The following is a 7807-nucleotide window of genomic DNA, read 5'->3' on the forward strand; positions in this document are numbered from 1 at the left end:
TTCATTTGTGTGTGTGTGTGTGTGTGTGTGTGTGTGTGTGTGTGTGTATATATATATATATATATATATATACATAAAAGTTAAAAAAGAAGAAAACTTGACAGCAATTCAGGTCAACCATGGATTAGCAATTAGCAAGATGGGTAAGAGTAACATTTTACTAACGAAGTGAACAATGGGGCATTCACTGCTTGAGTTTTGCCTGAATAACACTGGACAGTGGTGAATAAAAAAACTTCGATCTTTAATCCTTGTCTATTTTAATTAAATTTTTTAAAAGGCATGAATGGATTAAAGAAAGAATATTTTATTTATATATATATGTATGCGTGTGTGTGTGTGTGTGTGTGTATATATATATATATATATATCTGAACTCCAGAAATATATATTTTCCCCCAGACTGTTCACTAAAACAATATCTCTCTTATTTGGCTAGATACAATATATTATCTTAATAAATCATAGTAAGACATTTCTATGCAGCTTTTGTACACACACTTTTGTTTATCCAACGTTTACTTGGCAATTCAAAAATCCAAAGTTCACTAGAAAATATTATGTATAGGAGACTTACGTCTCCAATATAGTTTCAATTTGACTATACCTTTTAGTGTAGAGGGAACCACTCAGCTTGATTCTTTTGGGTTCAAAATTCCATAAATTTTAAATGAGGCAAGTAAAAAGATTTGGAGAGATTTATAACCACATTTCTCATTACCTCAACAATAAAAGAACATGCCTGATGTGTACTTTAAAAATATTTTATGCTACACACCTCCGTATCTCAAAAATCTTTCTTCACCATGGTCTACTCCCAAAATGAAGCCAAATACTCCTCATCTCTCTATTTCTGCTTCCCTCTAGTAAACTATAAATGCACTATCAATTTCCTCTTTTTATTGCAAAACCCAGCTTATTAGTATAGGATAGTCTTTAAAATAAAATTATTGTGGATGAAGATAGGGCAATAAAAAAAATCACATAAAGAACTGTAATAGTCAGGAGGTTTAACTTTTCAACCAAGAAGAGCTATGCCTCTGAATTTGCTACAACTGCTCCTTGAAGTAAGCAAATATAATTAGCCTTGGGAATACCTGGATTAAGACCATGACAAGCTATTTTAATGAATTATATCAAGAAACAGTTGCGTTCTCTGCCCCAAAGGACACTATGGTAATTCTGTGGTACACTTCACAGAGGTTAGCATTGCATAGTTGCTCTTGGTGAAGACATTTCCCCAGTAAGCACAGGGAGCAAGAGACCACTCTGACAACTGACATCAACTGCTGCACAAATCATATATTGGAAGGATGTCCTTCCCAGCAAGACTGGTCTGAGAATCCAGGTTAGGTAGACTATGTGCTGCATGAGTTCTGTGGCCATCAGACTGCGAGGAGGGTTTTTTGATGACTTTCTAAAAATCAAAGAGAGACTGCTTTTCTCTTCAAATGATGGCATACTCTCAGAAAAAAAGCAAATTGTTATCAATGAAATTAGCTTTGTGACCTCAGGCAAGTTACTAAGGCATCTCTCAGACTACTAGTAGGTTTCTTTACCTGTAAAATAGAGAAAATGATACCTATATATCACCGGGGAACTGTCAAGTGACCAGCACAAAATCTTCTTCCTTTCCCTGCTCTTCATCCCAATAAAAAAGGTTAAAGGCAAGTAACTAGAAAACAACGGTTTTATAGTTTAAGTTTTTATCCAATCATCTCTACTCTCCTTTTAAAACAACAGGCTTGAAATCTTTACTGCTTATTGTCAACAACAGCATATACTGATGTATAGTCAGAATTTCCGAATTTAAAAATCAAATCTTACTGTTATACAGATTCTATGGATGTTGCCCAGATATATAAAATGATGCTCCTTTTATCTGTATCATATTGTTTTAGTGGCAGAATCTAAGCTAGAAAGGTATGTGTGAATAACAAAACAAAAATACTTTTAAAATGCTTTTCAAAAATCAAACTTGAACCTACATGACCCATTGTGCAAATATTCTCTTTAGGGGTAAAAATATAACTGTGATTAATTTATTTTGAAGATATTTCTATATTCCATTTGGGAGTGTTTCACATGTTTTCAAATAATTTTTCTCCACTTTATTCTGTCCTCCTTCCTTTCCTTAATTAGTCTTTTTTTCCACTGTATAAATCTACCACTTTATTGTAGAACATTAAAGACTGCATTTCAAAAAGCAGTTGTAATCCTTTAAGCAATTCACACCTCTAGATTTTTAGATAAGATTCCTCAAGAGAGAAGTCCCATTTTATTCTGAACTTCTGACTCTTCAAACTTTTATTGTGTCCTATTACATGTCAGGCTCTTATCTATATTGTCATTAAATCTCCAAAACAATTATAATACTATTCTCATTTTAAGGTTGAATATAAATGCAGTTTCCTACTTACTATCGCAGTGTTAAATTATCATCTGATTTTTTAAATTCAGCAACATTAACATGTTCACGTTAGTACAGAAGAGGCAAATTCAACAATTAAAAGCACACAACTACAAAAAACTAGCTTACCCACAAAGAGGCTTAAGTTTTCCTCTTATCTATTTTAGCTGTTAAAGAAAATAAAAGTAGAATAATCAAAGCACACTACTAACAACAAAAGCTTCTAATTCCTTATTTCCCGAGCTGTTCTCAACCCATTAGCAAATTATAGATTTGAAAACAAGGAGTAGCCTTGAATTACCATTTAACAGGTAACTAACAAATGACTTTCTTAATTAGAAGTTCAAGGGTGAAAGACTCCTTTCCACCAAAGCTCTGAATAAACACCAACATCAGGTCAATGAGAACTGTCCTAGTCCCCATGGTATCTTAAGCTGATGACTCAAATTCCCAACAGGCTTCCAGTTTAAGATTTCTTGAGACAGTAGGCTTAGTCACAGGAATGACCTGGAATTTCAGTCAAATAAGGGTCTCTTCCTTCCATTCTTAAATATATTTTTGCTAAATGACACAAAGCTAAAGAGGAATACGGGTTTTAATTTAGGACTTTATTCAGAGGCATACAAAGTTTAAAAATGTTCTGGGGATACTGAACCACACTAGCTTTGAATTCAAAACATAACTATTAACCCTGTCAGAGAAGCAATTCTATTTCCAAGTTTCTTAACAAAATGTTTTTTTATTCTAGCCCTATTTATTGAAAGAGGGAGGAAGGGAAGGAAAGTGGAGGGAAGAAGGTGGGAAGGGAGGGAGGGATGATGGTTGGATAGATGGATACCACAAGCATCTTCCTAGCAGAAGCTTCAACAAATTCTGGAGTTCTTCTTAAATTTATTTTGACCAAAAAACAAATCAGATGAATTATAATTTCTTTAACAGGTGATTATCTATAAAATTATCTTCAAGAACAATCCATGTTAAAATCTGTTATAGCCTTTTAAAAATATCTTAATACTACTAAGTAAACAGAACAAGTCCTTTTTACTTCATATCTCCAAAAAGTGACTTTTTTCTATATCTGTGAGTTGCCAGTCTTCCAAATTCTTCAAATCTGTTTCTCACTATATTGCTTCTAGTTTTAGACTAAATGTTATCTCCAGCATGGTTCAAAGTATTAATTTTAACAAAATCCTAATATAGTTGTAAAACATGTGACATTTACATTTTCCTCATTCTTGTTCTTCTCAATATTTTACGATCTTAAAAAACTTATCTTATGTTCCTAAAATACCACAAGTTTTGTAGTGCTTTATTTTTACTATTTGCAAAAAGTATAGGAACCCATTTGAATTTGCATAATGCAGTGTGAACTATATATAAATGACAGCAATTAGTATAAGGTCCTACTTATCTCAATCCTTATAGTTTGAAAAAAATAAAACCACCCTTTCTATAATTATTTACACCAAATATCCTATTATCAGATATCCTATCAAAGATTTCTCCAGTTAACCACCCAAACCTCAGCATTCTGTTTTCCATGTTCAAATAAGACCATTGGAAAATACCAGATCTTAAAAAGAATAATTTTAAAAAATCTAATATTAATTCATTTTTCCCCCAAACTATAATTTCTGGTTCTATTCTGGCAACCAATGTTGATCCTCTATTAGATATATTTAAGAGAAATTTAAAAAACAAAGTGTACAATGTACAAATGCAAAATTTGTCATTGCTCCCCCTCAAACAACCACTATTTATGTAATATTGCTGCTCTTATAAAAGGGACTCCATTACCATCAGCAATTCATGTCCCTGCTTCAGCATCAGATGCAAACAGGATACAGAAACAAGATCTATCTCGTTTACTTTTTGTTCATTGCAACCTCTGCACATAATCCTCAGTTCCATTCCATCAGCCTGCTTCATCATCTGACATGCCTGATTTTTACCTTCTCAAGTCTTAGTGACTGTCCTGGTGTTATATTTCTCTGATTATTGTGTTACCTAAATACTACAGAATGAGTTTGCTCCCCACCCCCACAGTCCCTTCAAAAACTTCAACTTAAGGATATGCATCTTGAACAATTCACGCCTTTGAACTCATTATCCTGAAAGTGCCCCCCCTTCTGTTGAAAATGTTCAACTTTTCAATAGTAATCAAAAGTTGCTTTTCATAAAAATATTTCTCCAGTTGGAAAACATGGGTACAAAGGACTTTGTTAGAAGAGCAAATGCTTTTTTCCCCAGTCTTCATCCATGTAACAGTAAATCATTATTAAAACAAAACAAAATCTACCCTGTGTATCAGCCACGCCACGTGGAGTGGCATATAGAAAAAGCACAAGAGTAAAGAACCTTCACCCCCCACCACAGCCAAGAATAGAAGCAACAAATGAAGAAGGCTTTTCATAGACAAAAACATCCAAAGATGTAGCAGCTATTTATTGTAGAAAAGGAGACGAGAGCGAGAGCAATAAAAAGAGAGGCTTAGCATAGACTAGAACTCCTTTCTTCTCTATTAACCTACACTTTAAAACCTAATCCTGCCCTGACCGGTTTGGCTCAGTGAATAGAGCATCGGCCTGCGGACTCAGGGGTCCCAGGTTCGATTCCAGTCAAGGGCATGTACCTTGGTTGCGGGCACATCCCCAGTAGGAGGTGTGCAGGAGGCAGCTGATCGATGTTTCTCTCTCATCGATGTTTCTGACTCTCTATCTCTCTCCCTTCCTCTCTGTAAAAAGTCAATAAAACATATTTAAAAAAAATAATAATAAAACCTAATCCTGAAGTTTAAAAGGCAAAACTGAACCTATCAAAATTTTAATCAAACAAATTTTCTTCATAAAACTGAGATGTTTTGAACTTATTTTGGGTAGAATTATCTTTTAACCTGATACACAAAACTACTGTTTTTAAGTTGCTTACAATCTTAAAGTTTTAAAACTAAAAACCTAATTCCTTTAATGTCAGATATCCTTAGCCACGCTAGCTTAAAATTACTTCTATACCAGCATCTTCTAGTACTGATTTGCAATGGAATCTGTATAATTAATAATAACATTCTTCCCTCTAATAGTTCCAGAGAGCCAAGGATGACATCTCCTTATCTCCCTATTTATTCCACTGGATTGACATGTTTTACCTCATCTGTCACCTTCCATACAATTCTGCTTTCAGATATGAGTTAATTCATTTTTAGTTGTCCTCAATGTTCTAAAATAGTGATGTTTGACAGAATTAATACAGTGTTCTAGTTCTCTCTGTTCGACGGGTATTTAATTAAAGATCCTGGAGGCCTTCTTTTTCTCGGGTTATAGCATTTAAAGAGGAACATTACTTCCTCCATGGACAATACAAGCCACGTGGCAATAAGGCTGCCTTCCTAAGGTTTCCCATTTAACAGATTGCTTTATTATCTATAAGCCACCAACAAGGCAGATTACCACTTTATTTCACGTTGATTTTACTTTTCGCATCTCTGAACCACAATTCTACTATAGCCTACATTCTCTTTTACCTTTGAATTTCCAGAATTTTTTGGAGTTTTAACATTTCCTTATATTTTTATTTTATCATTGCTTTTGTTTCACCTGGACCTCAAGGAGTCCAAATGGAATTTAGATTCTTGAAGATTTCTTGAATCTCTGATAACAATGCAGAAAGTCTTTAAACAATGAGAGCTACCTTGGGACACAAACTGAGAATACCTGTTTTAAATTCTTCTCAATTAATATCTTTTGGAGAACGGCCCACTCAACTTAATATGTCATAGCATTCAATTCTAAAGGTAGCACGGATCATTTAAATTGACACTTGCTATTTAATACACAAATATTTGTTCTCTTGGATGGCCTTTTGTAAGCTAGCACTTCTTAATCATTTTTTAGGTCTATTGGAACCACAAGAGACGTCAATTTAAGCAAACTTCAGGAGCAATAAACTAACAAACAGACTCTAGGTGGTGGTATAGGTTATTTTTTATCTGGATGTTTTGCTCTTAAAACTCCAAGAGTTAGAAGAGCCTTTAGCTTCTTTTAAGACAATTCTTTATTGGGAACTTACAATGTTTTAGGGTGTTTAAATTAGTAAAATCCAAGTTCTGCATAGTTCAGAGACACATGCAAGAAGTGGGTGCAAGGTGTAAAATCTGGTTTTCAACTACCTCAAAGGCACTATAGAGAAATCATTTGGGTAAAACCAACCATCTATATTTTTGTTTTTATTTTTCTCCCCTCACATACCTCAGGCACTTTCAGAGGTAAGTATGGAAAGGGGTCTTTCCCCATGAGAATGTATGAAACAGATTAGAGTAACAATTCTGCAGCCTGCAGGGCAGTAGCTGTTCTGCTGACTGACCCTTCTTTGTCTCCAGGAACTAATTCCAGGCAGAGAAAAGTTACTATTGGTCATGAAGCCACTAGCCTCTGAACCAGTTAAACCCAATCCCCATTACCTAATGGCTGGGCAAAACCAGTGCAAGTTACATTTCAACATACTACAGGCAGCAACCCACATTAGGTGCTAGGCAGTTGAAGCACCATTTGTTTAAAAAGTCCACTTAGTTCAGTCTCTTCAATAAAGGTAGCAAACTGGTGATTAAACATTGAATGATCACATCAGGAAGATGCCACCCACTTGCTAAGCCTATGATTCACTAATAAGCAGGTTCAATGCAATTCATAACTTTAAAGAATAAACTTCCAAAGCCCTTTACTTCACAATTGCCCCCCCCCATAATATAAAGAGCATTTATCATATATAACCCGATAACCTTTTTACTTTGGATACCATTCCTCCAAAGACAGTTTTTCAGAACACTCTCACATTTAATCATTTACATTACTGGAGACAAACTCCAACTTAGTTGCACCAACTGAGTAAAAAGTCCTTGTAGCTAGGAACGTCTTAATTTTTTTCCAAAATACAACGTTCTATTAAAACAATATTTTAAGAACTCCAAAGTACTTATTCTGTACTTTTACTATCTTCACAACCCAATTTAGTCACTAAGGAGCTAGAAGGTAGAAACTCCTGTAATGCTTCTGAGATCAACATGTGTCACCGACTCCCGGCTTGTTCGCCTCTAAGACACAGTAGATTCCTTTGTTCCTTCAGACTGAACACCAACTGGATCACAATTTGGAAACTACTCTGGGAAAGATGGGAGAATGCGTAGAATATTTCCAGGGACACCCTTCATAAAACAACAGTCCCGAGAAGAAGGCAGATGCAGGAGGAGAGAGAAGCAGCCTCCCAGGACTCAATGAACGCGAGCCCGGGTTCTGGCTCCGGGTAAAGTGATGGTTGAGGCCTCGGGTCCGAGGAGCCTGGCCCGCGGAGGGCAACGATGAGCACCGACGACCGGGCCTGGGGCTCCGGTGGGGGCAGGGCGCC

General features: G+C 35.5%; 1 protein-coding gene across 4 annotated transcripts in view; it reads right to left on the reverse strand.

Moving 5' to 3' along the window:
* NRIP1 (nuclear receptor interacting protein 1) overlaps nt 1-7807 on the reverse strand; it is a 121482-nt gene that overhangs the window by 112146 nt on the left and 1529 nt on the right. Inside the window, exon 1 of one of the 4 annotated variants that reach the window (XM_015570601.1) lies at nt 578-588. The exons of the other annotated variants lie outside the window; for them this stretch is intronic. The gene's annotated coding sequence lies outside the window, so the exon portion shown is untranslated. Of the gene's footprint in view, nt 1-577; nt 589-7807 lie in introns of those variants that run through there. 4 annotated transcript variants of the gene reach the window in all.

The sequence above is a fragment of the Myotis davidii genome, unplaced genomic scaffold, assembly GCF_000327345.1.
Source record: "Myotis davidii unplaced genomic scaffold, ASM32734v1 scaffold24, whole genome shotgun sequence".
In the NCBI taxonomy this organism is placed as follows: Eukaryota; Metazoa; Chordata; class Mammalia; order Chiroptera; family Vespertilionidae; genus Myotis; species Myotis davidii.